This window comes from Schistocerca nitens, chromosome 1 (assembly GCF_023898315.1).
Source record: "Schistocerca nitens isolate TAMUIC-IGC-003100 chromosome 1, iqSchNite1.1, whole genome shotgun sequence".
NCBI lineage: Eukaryota > Metazoa > Arthropoda > Insecta > Orthoptera > Acrididae > Schistocerca > Schistocerca nitens.
This window is the reverse complement of record NC_064614.1, coordinates 818379612-818393038: the sequence shown is the minus strand read 5'-3', so window position 1 is coordinate 818393038 and position 13427 is coordinate 818379612. Positions and strand designations below refer to the sequence as shown.

At 43.5% G+C, this 13427-nt stretch overlaps 1 protein-coding gene and 1 pseudogene across 1 annotated transcript in view; both read right to left on the bottom strand.

The window, feature by feature from the left end:
- The window catches only part of LOC126262657 (uncharacterized), a 303755-nt gene that overhangs the window by 164215 nt on the left and 126113 nt on the right, over positions 1 to 13427 (bottom strand). The window lies entirely within an intron of this gene.
- On the bottom strand, positions 1735 to 1852 carry LOC126210426 (5S ribosomal RNA; annotated as a pseudogene).

Here is a 13427-nt window from a genome sequence, read left to right as displayed (position 1 = left end):
GAAACTAGTCCAGAGTACAGAGCATTTCGTTCAGAAAGAAATTAAGTGTTTTACTACAGTTAGCTCTTGCGTAGTACGCGATCGACGGCGGCCACATAGGACACGCAGAAGTACGCTCGCAACGCGCTGTTAGCAGAGAGTATACGGGCAAGATAAATGTTACGCAAAGCACCATGCTGACGTTAATTGGTGTCGTCCAACTCGCTTTCTCTGTCCGAGGTGGCGATGATGCAGCAAGTTTCCCGTATACCGAAATATAAGTGGCCTGCACTTACAGTGAGAGCTGAATGTCAGTGATCTGTTGAATAACACTAATATTTGAACAGCGACTTCCCACTATTCTGAGTGGGAGAACCAACAGACGCTAGGCTCCTGGTGGTCCTTTCAGTGAATGTTTGTTCTCTTCCGGCACGATAGAGATCTGCTTAACGAACTGTGACTTGCTGATATTTGTACCGTCCGATGCCTTCTCCGATACCACGAGCACACAGGCAAGGAACGCGGCGTCAGTGCTTACTTCCGAAAGGCAAAGCTATATCTATGTAACTTTCGTTCCTTGTGTTGCGCCATCCCATGCTCGTATGCGTCTGTAAATCGAAGCAACCAACAGCTGCCTAGACCGAATAATTTTCTCGCCAAGATTGAGACAGATGCGTTAAAAAACGAAGTGTGGCTAAGAAGTTCCGATTCCATAATCAGCCCGCTTCTGCAGTCGAAGCCGAAGTTAAAAGATTGGCGGAAGTCGTGTTCTGAGCATAATATCTCATATTTTCACAATATATGCAACTACACGTTTTCAGATCCATGTACACTGTCATGGAACACCATGCGTCGATTGCCTTGGTTCATGAAACAAATTGCTCTAACACTGAAATATTACTGTCTGCACTATAATTCACGAAACCGAATACAGAGTACTCGCGGATGAATAAGGGCATTGCTTAATTTTCTGTTATTAGGTAATCACTTAAAGACAACATTCAGTCTCATGCCTTTCCTGTATTATTAACTGCACAAGAACAATTTAAAAATAAGCAAGACATATCCTAATGATAACATTCCGCAGTTTTCCTAGAACACTATGAAATCTCAAGGACAATTATCTGCCGGCCGCGGTGGTCTAGCGGTTCAGGCGCTCAGTCCGGAACCGCACGACTACTACGATCGCAGGTTCGAATCCTGCCTCGGACATGGATGTGTGTGATGTCTTTAGGTTAGTTAGGTTTAAGTAGTTCTAAGTTCTAGGGGACTGATGACCACAGATGTTAAGTCCCATAGTGCTCAGAGGCATTTTTGGACAATTATCTCACTTCCCTCAGAGAACCGCAGTAAAACTTAAGAGGAATTTGGAATGCCACCCCACATCCACAAACAACTGCAATATTTCTCCCCACACGTACAATGTTTTTCGACACCTATGTTATCATCTTCAGGTACTATCTCTATAATATTATAATTTTGACACAGCACCTGCAGATGAAGCCGTGTTGTACATTAGGAACGGATAAAAAACTAAGAAACTAAACTCCGTCCGAACAGGCCTTGAAAGACCCAGCAGTACCGATCGGCCGCCATGTCATCCTCACCCCACAGGCGTCACTGGATGAGGATGTGGAGGGGCATGTGGTCAGCACACCGCTCTCCTGGGAGTATGTCAGTTTACGAGACAGGAGCCGCTACTTCTCAATAAAGTAGCTCCTCAGTTTGCCTCACAAGGGCTGAGTGCACCCCGCTTGCCAACAGCGCTAGGCAGACCGGATGGTCACCCATCCAAGTGCTAGCCCAGTCCGACAGTGCTTCACTTCGGTCATCTGACGGGAACCGGTGTTAACACTGCGGCAAGGCCGTTGGCAGGAACGGATAAAAGGCTACGGCAAATATGGCTGTTGTTTTATTCCAAATTACATTTACGATCTACAGACATGGATAAAGTAACTAAAAGGAAAAAAACTATAATTCGAAGTAAGTTATAGTCAGCAATTAGCCTGCTGTGCAGCTTGAAGAACGCTCGTAGGCGCATTCCTCGTTGCAGACGACTGTCATTGTGACAGTTTTTAACTCCTGTATAAAGTTACCGCATTTGTGTCTATGGTTGGACAGTCAAATCGCGGCACGAAATTTCTTGCCACATTTTTCGCAGTTGAGACACAAGTCTCAAAAGGGCTTCAGCAGTGTTGCGAAGCCCTTATTGCTTCAGCATTTCAAAACTAACGATTTCGTGCCATAGCGTCCCAGCAGTTCAGTAGTGGTGCCGTTCAAGCCTCACACTGAAGCACTTCTCAAAGTTGGTAGTGTTTACGTCAAACGTCTCTCTGTCACATTTGCGGGTATCTTTGATCCTAATCAAGGGTCTTTCTACGAGTTTCTATGCGTGAGCAGTTAAGTTCAAATATGGGCTCAACTTTATCACTTCTCAAAAGTCATGCAAAGAGCTCTCCAAAAGTTGGTGCAGCTTTCCAATCCACTGTTGCAGACCTTAGATGATTCGGCAGAAGGAAGTCACCAGAAATGATGAACTACTCTGCGGACAGCACCGTCCAGAAACATACTGGGCAGGTGGCGAAGTGGTCGATATGCATTTTACAAGGTAACGAATGGGATGGGGCATAGTGGTACGACGCTGGAGTGGTACGCGGATTCAGTTTCTCGTCCAGCCATATAGATTTAGGTTTTACGTGGTTTCCCTAAACAGATTAGAAAGACTGTTGGAAAAAGGAGAAGACCTAACAGTGACTGTGTCCAAACACATCCGCGACGGGAAGTTAACCCACATCTTACTTTCTTTCACTGAACCTGTTCCGTCTTATTCGTGTGTACACTCACCGCGAATAACCGACAGGTGTAATATTGGTATGTTCCTGCTATGGTGTTCAGTCCGGATAATGGTTTGATGCAGCTCTCCATGCCAGTCTATTCTGTGCAAGCCTCTTCATCTCTGCGTAGCTACTGCAGCCTACATCCATTTGAAGCTACTTTCAAGCTTTGATCATCGGACTTTTTTTTTAGTCGCACCATTTTCCCCCATTATCAGATTAACAATTCTTTGCTGCCTCAGAATGTTTTCTATCAACTGGATCCTTCTTTTAATCAAGTGGTACATCCAAATTAGTTACCCTATCTATCACGTAATGTTCTGCATTCTCCATTACGACCACATTTCAAAACGTTTTATCCTTTTCTTGTCTGATATGCTTATAATTCACGTTTGAGCTCCGTACAAGGGTACAATCCAGAAAAATATCTTCAGAAATTACTTCCTAACAAATAAATTTATATTAAATTTTCACAAATTCCTCTTTTTGCGGAATGCTTTTATTGCTATTGCCAGTCGGCATATATTTTCTCTACTTGGGCCATTGTCACTTATTCTGCTGGCCAAATGGTAAACTCATCTACTACAAAGTGTCTTATTTCCTAATGTGGTTCCATCAACATCGCCTGATTTAATTCGACTACATTCGATTACCATTGTTTTATTTGTTTTTATATTCATCTCATAATCTCTTTTCACGATACTAAACATCCGTTTTGATCTCGTAAACTGACATACGGTCGTGAGAGCGGTGTGTTGACCATGCCCCTCCGTATCTGTATCCAGTGACTTGAGGATGACACGGCGGTCGGTCGGTACTTTTGGGCCTCCGTGGCCTACTGGGAGGTGGCGGGAGTTCAGTTTTTTTATCCATCCCGTTTGACTGATCTTCCAAGTCCTTAGTAATCTCTGATACACAAAACGCTATGTAGAATGAGTGTATGCAGGTTTTCGGCAGTTTTTGTGTATCCGCCAAATGTTACACGTGCTTGAGAATGTCTAATAAGGAAAAGAAACGCCAAACAGCTAACTACCTTATGTTCTCTCTTGGCACCAGCAAACACTATCGTGTATCCGAAGTGCCAGCGATGGAAAATAACTACCCATTAGCGACATATGAGTCACGTAAGGCGCCGCAAGTAGTAGAAGTGGTGCTAACAGGCCAGCTTGCCGACACTGTCACTGAACACCTGTTCACAACTGACTCCCTATCTGCATTAAAGGTTCCAGTGGTAAAACTCATTTGAACGAGTCAAAGTGCTACTGGAATTCTCTACGAGGTATTCTAACACTCGAGCCAGACAAGAACGAAAGCATTCGAGGTGCTTTCTTCACCATCTATCCGTAATCTTTTAGTTTCACGATGTATGTGATGAGCAGGAGACTGTTTCTTGTCACACGTCCCTCTCTCTACCACACAGGACGTGCACCCGCCGCGAAACCCGACACCTGGTCTGCGCTGCACAACAGTTCCCCGCGCTCTTCCTCTCTTCTGCTCCTATCCCTTCCCATCTCGCGGAAAGTCAGAAATAGCGGCCCGCCGGCGCGCCGCCTGCCAGAAATACCGGCGGGTCGCGGTCGCAGCTGTGGAGACCCGGCCCGGCGCGGAGTAGCGCAGCGAAACCGACAAGGGGCACCCGGCAGGTAGATAAGCACTCCCACACAAGACGAGCCCGGCCCTCGACGAACAATGGCCGTGCCGACCCTTGGCTGCGCCACTTGCTACCGCGTGAGGGCTTCTGCCAACAAGTCGGGGAGAAAGCGGCGACTACAATGTTTACGGCCGACGCAGGAATCGCAGCAAGCAGTTTTCGGAACTCCTGGAAAGTCAGTTCCATAACACTAAAATCTCGTACGAGTCGCTGCCTGACGTAAGAATTCCAGTTTAAGCGATTTCAGTCACTGGTGCAATGTACCTACATTATACCTTCACTACGCCACAGCGATGGTAATGTTACCAATGACAGCGTCACTCTAAAAGTTGAGTTCCTCAACATAGCTTTTCAAAATTCCTTCACCAAAGAAGATGCAGTAAATACACCAGAATTCGAAAAAGGATCCGTTGCCAGCACAAGTAATTCAGAATAAATACCCTCGGTGTAGCGAAGCACATTAAGCTACTTACTGAAGTCAAGTATTCCGGTACACACTACCCATTATGTTCCTTTCGGAGTACGTTTGCCACAGCTCGATTTTTAAAAGTCATATACCATCACTTGCTCGACGAAAGATCTGTACCTAAACACTGAAAAGTTGCACAGGTCGCGCCAATACTGAAGACAGGAAATAGGAGTAATCCGCTGAATTACGGAGCAATATCATCGACGTCGATTTGCAGCAGGATTTTGGTACATATACTGTGTTCGAACATTACAAAACACATGGAAGCACGATCTACTGATCAATACGCAGCACGGGTACACCGTTCTGCTGAAACAGAACCAGCTCTTTATTCACGCGGAATAATTGAGCGTTATCCACAGTGGATCTAAAACTGATTCCATATTTCTACATTTCCGGAAGGCCTTTGACACCGTTCCTCTCATGTGACTTCCAATAAAATTGCACGCCTATGAAGTATCGTCTCAGCTGTTCGTGATTTCCCAAGAGAGAGGTCACTGTTCGTAGTAACTGACAAAGTCATCTAGCGAAACAAATATCTGTGGTTCTTCAAGCGAGTGTTACGGGCCCTCTGCTATTCCTGATCTACACCTACAAACGATTTAGGAGACAATCTGAGCACCCCTTTAGATTGCTTGCATATGACGTTGACGTTCACCGCCTACTAGCCATCGAAAGGTCAGAATAAATTGCAAAATCCCTCAGAATGGGATAACGAAAAAAACAGACATCGTCGAATCTTGTATTAAACATAAACATTTTTTGAATAAAACATCTTTTTCAACAGCTTCAACAATAATAGAACGATATTCATGCAAGAAGGCTGAGCATAGGTTTGAGAATTTATTACGTTGACAGCAAAATCAGCATCCTGATAAGAAAACTTAAGATTAGCAATAAGATTAGCAATAAGATTAATAACTTCGTTTAGGTACTTTTATATTTAAGCAATGGAAAATAATGTTTGGGATGGACACAGAGAGAATCAAAGAAGAATGTCAATGATTTAAATTTACTTACGGATATCGCTCCCCATTTTCAACTACCTGAAACCAATGTAGCTACCAGAGTGACGAACAGAAGTGAGACATGAATCTAGAATATGAAAACCATCCAAAAATTGGAGCTGCATCAAAGACGACGGAAATAAAGATCACGAACAGGGCACGAAGCCTAGATGGGAGAAGACGGGCACTGGAGATCCCACAGTAAGTGTTATGAAATTGGAGATGGGAAGCGCCGAAAATCTAACGAAATAATGAATTGTACGAACTGTTTGATGCATTCCTCGTGATAAGAATCGAATTAGCATCACGAGGCGCAGACATGAAGATGGTAGTATGTGTAGAAAGTTTGGTCTCAAGCTAGCAGTGGGTGGAAAACTGCAAATAATAATGGGATAGACATATGGATATTTTGTCGAAGTTAATATGATGTGCGTAAGTTGATCAAATCGAAACAAGTATAAAGAGACAGTGGTGTGAGACGAAGCACAAAAATAAATTTCATTCGGTATCGATCCGCCCTGAAACGTCTGTAATTGGACACACGCACTTGATTAATGTTCACTGAATGAAAATTATTTCATTTGACGCAGCATAGCAATAGCAAACCACACAACGGAAAATGCTGATCACTTCATTCCTCAGAAAGTTTTAACTGTTTTCCAGTTCACAGAGTTGATCTTGGGCTTCGCGGTCTTAAAGTCTGCAAATTACTACCACCCTAGTTACCTGGTTCTTCTATTTACTTTGGCTTTCATTGCGACCGACTCAACTGTTTCAGTAGGTTAATGAGACTACTCTGTTTCTGCAAATAACACACAAAAACGGTGACCGGAACACGAAAACTCCGCGTCCCACTTTTATTTGCACATCCCTGTGTCAGCCGAAAGCTCTTGTTAAATGAGTTACGATCTTTAGTTATTCTGTAACATAAAACGATTGACTCTTAATTTCTTATGTAGCTTACTAGCGGAGCAAATTACTGACAGACTACAAACAGAAAGATCCGCTGTTTAGTCTTCCGTTATTTTTAAGATTTCCGTCACATCGATACTACCACCTCCGATAACGTGTACCTGAACGAGCGACAAAAATAACGTACCTCGGTTTTTATCAACGTTAATCTGTAACTTGGGCTCCAATACTGGCGTATCTGGTAATGCACCCCGGTGTTCAAATCAACCGTCGCGCGACTGACAGCTTTGCTTTACAAGACACGGATAATGTATCTGAGTAGAGTAGTGTTTAAACGAAAAAATATTCCATTCCATGCTGCACAGTACTAACACTGACGTATTAAAAAGTTATCACAATACTTCGCGACGTCATGTCGCAGCTATGTTACAATAATTATCATAAATTTAGCGTGTCTTCGACGTCTTTATCGTTACAGACGAAGTAGCAGCTTAGTTTTCCAACAATGGAGGAGGAAATCAGCAATGGTTCCGTTCAAGGAACTGTCTTGGCCTATGTCTATGGCTATTTTGGTAAACGATGGGTACAAAACTTATCCACAATATTAATGACGCAGTAGCTTTGGGGGTCTCGGAAACTGAGATACGGCCGGGAGTGCGGTGTGCTGACCACATGCCCCTCCATACCCGCATCCAGTGACGCCTGTGGGTTCAGGGTGACACGGAGGCGAGTCGGTACCTTTGGGCTTTCATGGCCTGTGCGGGAGGAGTAGCTTGAGGCACTACAGAGATGGAACGCCGAAGTTCCTCTTTCTCTTCTCCTTCTAACCCTATCTAATATTCCTTTTTTTTTTGCCACGTTGACTTAAAAGGTCTGAAGCATTCTAAATCTTTATATATTTGCAGTGTATGTGTACATAAGGAAATCTTTTGAGCTGTATCCACATGATCAGCAAAACTGTTGTGGATATGGTTTGCAATCCAAAGACTGCTTTGATGAAACTAGTCTATCCTGGATAAGTGTCTTTATCTCAAGAGACTACTGCTACCTACATCCACTTGAAAATCTTCCTTACTGTAACGAAGCCTTTGTCTGCCTCTAAAATTTTTCCCATCGCCCACAGTTATTTCCACTCCTTGATGCATCATGATGCTTCCCAACAAGCACACATTCTGCTAGTAAAGTTTTTTCTTTTCTTTCGTGTTCAATTCCGTACATCTCCATAAGTTAATCTCCAGTATTCTTACGAAGCACCGCATTTCGAGAGTTACAGTTTTCTCTTATCTGTACTGTTTTTTGTCTAGGTTTAATTTACGCACATGACTAAAATTCCCACAAATACCTTTACTAAAAACTTTATAACACTTCAATCAATATACAATGTTTACAAATTTGATTTTTTCAGGAAGCTACTGCCAATGTAGACCTTATATTCTTTCCTTCGATCACCATCGGTTACTTTGCTGTCCGAATAGCGGAACTCATCTACTGCTTTTAGTGTCTCTTTTTTCCAAACTAATTCCCTCAGCATCTCATCAGACAGCGAAAAAATTGAGCAAATGAGGAGAAAATGTGAAAAAGAGGAAAAATTAAAACACCGAATTATTTTCAAACGCTTACGGAACAATTATTTAATAAATCTTTATTTTCTTTGACAAAAGTGAAGACACTGCCTGTACCTAAACCGAAAGTAACGAAACGGAAACAAACACGACGTTTACTCATCTCTGTCGAGCACTGGAAAGGGGCACGTGCGCTGGCTTGCGATCATGTTGCGACTTGATACCATAACTTCATCAGTTCGTCTCTTTGTTTTTGTCTCTGAAGCTCGTTTGTCAAGCGTCAGTTGTATTGAGTGGTTCTGTTGATGTTTTTAGTTCTATTATTATTTCCTGTGGATAATCGATCACGTTTTCACACGTCAGAATTTATACTTCTCTTTTAACATATCTACAAGTAGTAAAAGATAAATGCAGTTCACCATATCCATGCCGGCCGCGGTGGTCTAGCGGTTCTAGGCGCTCAGTCCGGAACCGCGCGACTGCTACGGTCGCAGGTTCGAATCCTGCCTCGGGCATGGATGTGTGTGATGTCCTTAGGTTAGTTAGGTTTAAGTAGTTCTAAGTTCTAGGTGACTGATGACCTCAGAAGTTAAGTCCCATAGTACTCAGAGCCATCTGAACCATTTGAACCACCATATCCATACATAAAAATTAGTGTGTCTGTAAGTCTGCCTGTCGGTGTCTGAGACTCGCAGCACGAGATAAGAACTACATTGTCTTTTCTGAAACAAATTAGCGCCGTTTTCTTAAAATTTGACATATATGCAAATAATATTATTTCTTGTCTAGGTACGGACGACAAAGCATGAAAATTGGATTTTGGTGGCGGCGGGGAGGAAGGGCGGGGGGGGGGGGGGGGAGGGAGATATTGCGGACACCTACAGTAGAAAGAAAGAGAGCGCTACATTTTTCAATTCTCGCCTAGGGCGGCAGAACACCTATCGACGATCCTGCTTCTGTGTGCTTAGCCTTCTTTGTCAGGCAGTGTGTTATCTGTCGTATGTGAGAATTACTTGAGAATGTTTATTTTTTAATTTGCATTAGTGTCGCAATGGGCGCGGAAGAATAGTTTGTGGGGGCGTTGACCAGCAGGCAATTCCTGAAGCGCCCCTCCCGCTGCGACGCAAGCAGCTGCAAGGGGCTGCGTATCACGTGCGGACGCGTCCCTCGGCAGGGGCAGGCGGCCAGATGGCGGCGTTCCTGCCCAGGCCGCGACATTACTCATCCGCGGACCGCCGCCGCCGCCAAGATGCGTGCGTGCGTGCCCGGCAGAGGTCGAGCCGACCTCAGCTGGCGCCTACCGGCAGCGGTGGCGCCTCGGGTATTTCACAATGCGACGCCAAGGTCGAAGGTCGGCACATTTGCGCTACGGCAAAAAGGATACAGTGAAGGAGGAACTAACGCTACTCGATAAAGGTGCACTGTCGTGCGGCTCGTTTACGCGCTGTAAGAGTAACACACGTGGTCTAGGGGCAGCGTCTTTCATTAGTAATTAATATCCTGCCTCCCGGGTTCGAATCCCGTCATTCTTTAAATTCGAATCCTGCCTCGGGCATGGGGTGTGTGTGATGTCCTTAGGTTAGTTAGGTTTAAGTAGTTCTAAGTTCTAGGGGACTGATGACCACAGATGTTAAGTCCCATAGTGCTCAGAGCCATTTGAACCATTTTTTTGGGAAACTGCCCCTAACGGCGGAAGAATCAGCAATGATCAATGGCATGAGGAAGTAGAAGGCAGTGGAAAACACTGCATTAAAGATACACATCGTGTATCCACAGGACATGTGGCCTGTAACAGAAAAAGTGTCATTATGATCTCCCCATTCGCAAAAGATTCCGGAATAGTTCCCCATTGGGTTTCCAGCAGGGAACTGTCTGACGGAGGTGACAATGAGTAAAAGATCAAATTATCAACGAAAGGGTAACGTTCTACGAGCCAGGGGTGTGGAATGTCAGAAGCCTGGACGTGGCAGGGAAACTAGAAAATCTGGAAAGGGAAATGCAAAGGCTCAATCTAGATACAGTAAAGGTCAGTGAAATGATATGGAAAGACGACAAGGATTTCTGGTCAGATGAGTATTGGGTAATATCAACAGCAGCAGAAAATAGTATAACGGGGGTAGAATTTGTAAAGAACAGGGAGGCAGGGTAGAGAGTGTGTTATTGTGGCAATTCAGTGATCGACAGCAAACCAACACCGACAACGGTAGTTCAGGTACACATGACGACGTCGCAAGCTGAAGATGAAAAGAGAGAGAGAGAGAGAGAGAGAGAGAGAGAGAGAGAGAGAGAGTATATGAGGGTACACAAATGGTAATAAAGTACATCAAGTCTAATAGTCATGGGGTACTGTACTGTAGTTGTAGGAGAAAGAGAAGAAGAGAAGGTTGAAGGAGAACATGGGCTAGGGACAAGGAATAAGAGAGGAGAAACACTGAGTTCTGTAACAAATTCAGCTAGTAATAAAGAAAACTCTGTTCAATAATCACAAGAGGAGGTGGTACACTTTGAAAATGCTGGCTGATACGGGAAGACTTCAGTAAGATTACATCATGTCCAGACAGAGATAACGAAATCAGATACTGGATTGTAAGGCGTACCCAGGAGCAGATGTAGACTCAGAACACAATATAGTAGTGATGAAGAATAGGCTGAAGTTTAAGACATTAGTCAGGAAGAATCAACATACAAAGAAGTGGGGTACGGAAGTACTAAGGAATGACGAGATACGGTTAAAGTTCTCTAAGGCTATAGATACAGCAATAAGGAATAGCTCAGTAGGCCCGATGAATGGTCACATCCAAAAAGGCCCATCACAGAAGTTGGGAAGGAAAATATAGGTACAAAGAAGGTAACTGCAAGGAAACCATGGGTAACAGAAAAAATATTTCACTTGATCGATGAAAGGAGGAAGTACAAAAATATTCTGGGTAACTCAGGAATACAGAAATAGAAGTCGCTGAGGAATGAAATAAATAAGAAGTGCAGGGAAGCTAAGAAGGCATGATAAATGTAAAGAAATCGAAAAAGAAATGATTGTCGGTAGGACAGACTTAGCACACAGGAAAGTCAAAACTACCTTCGGTGACATTAAAACCGAGGGTGGAACGGAAATTCCACTGTTAAATGCAGAGGAGAGAGCGGATAGGTGGACAGAATACATTGAAAGCCTCTATGAGGGGGAAGAGTTGTCTGATGTGATAGAAGAAGAAACGGAAGTCTATTTAGAAGAGATAGGGGATCCAGTACTAGAATGAGAATTTAACAGAGCTTTGGAGGACGTAAGGTCAAATAAGGCAGAAGGGATAGATAACAGTCCATCAGAATTTGTAAAATCGTTGGGGGAAATGGCAACAAAACGGCTATTCGCGTCGGTGTGTTGAATGTACGAGTCTAGCGACATACCATCTGACTTTCGGAAAAGCATCATCCACACAATTCCGAATACTGCAAGAGCTGACAAGAGCGAGAATTACCGCACAATCAGCTTAACAGCTCGTGCATCCAAGCTGCTGACAAGAATAATATACAGAAGAATGGAAAAGAAAATTGAGAATGCGCTAGGTGACGATCAGTTTGGCTTTAGGAAAGGTAAAGGCACGAGAGAGGCAATTCGGACGTTGCGGTTAATAATGGAAGCAAGACTAAGGAAAAATCAAGACTCATTCATAGGATTTGTCGACCTGGTAAAAGCTCTCAACAATATAAAATGGTGCAAGATGTTCGAAATTCTGAGAAAAGTAAGGGTAATCTATAGAAAGAGACGGGTCATATGCAATATGTACAACAGCCAAGATAGAATAACCAGAGTGGACGACCAAGAACGAAGTGCTCATAAAAAGGGTGCAAGACGAAGATGCAGCCTTTCACCCCTAGTGTTCAATCTGCACACACAGGACGCAATGATGGAAATAAAAGAAAGTTGCAAGAGTGGAATTAAAATTCAAGGTGAAAGGGTATCAACGATACGATTCGCTGATGACATTGCTGTCCTGAGTGAAAGTGAAGAAGAATTACATGAACTGCTGAACGGAATGAACAGTCTAATGAGTACAGAGTATGGATTGAGAGTAAATCGAAGAAAGACGAAGGTAATGAGAACTAGTAGAAATGAGAACAGCGAGAAACTTAACATCAGGATTGATGGTCACGAAGTAGATGAAGTTAAAGAATTCTGCTACCTACGCAGTAAAATAACCAATAACGGACGAAGCATGGAGGACACCGAAAGTAGACTAACCATGACAAAAAAGGGCATTCCTGGCCAAAAGAAGGTTACTAATACCAAATTTCGGCCTTAGTTTGAGGAAGAAATTTCAGAGAATGTACGTATGGAGTACAGCATTGTATGGTAGGGTAGTGTAACATGGACTGTGGGAAAACCGGAACAGAAAAGAACCGATGCATTTGAGATGTTGTGTTACAGACGAATGTTGAAAATTAGGTGGACTGTTAAGGTAAGGAATGAGGAGGTTCTGCTCAGAATCGGAGAGGAAAGGAATGTGTGGTAAACACTACGATATGGGCCAGGATGGTAGGACATCTGTTAAGACATGAGGAAATGACTTCGATGGTACTAGAGTGAGCTGTAGAGGGGAAAAACAGTAGACGGAGACAGAGATTGGAATACATCCAGCACATAACTGAGGACATAGGATGCAAGTGTTACTCTGAGATGAAGAGACTGGCACAGGAGAGAAGTTCGTGGCCGGCCGCATCAAATCAATCACAAGACTGATGACAAAAAAAAAAAAAAAAAAAAAAAGAGAGAGAAACTGTAGGAAGTAATCAATTTATATTATACAGATAAAGTCGCTAATGTATGTGATAAGAGTGTTGGTCTAGAAGGACAATTATATGTTTACGTTTTATATGTTCGTTTATTTATTCCCCCGCGCCACGGCTAGTCAGTATGGACCACCAAGCCAGTGGGTGATGAAGTAATACGAGTAGGTACAAGGGTGGACAAAAATATGGAATCACTACAAAAACAACTCTTTACCTGCCAATTAAGGT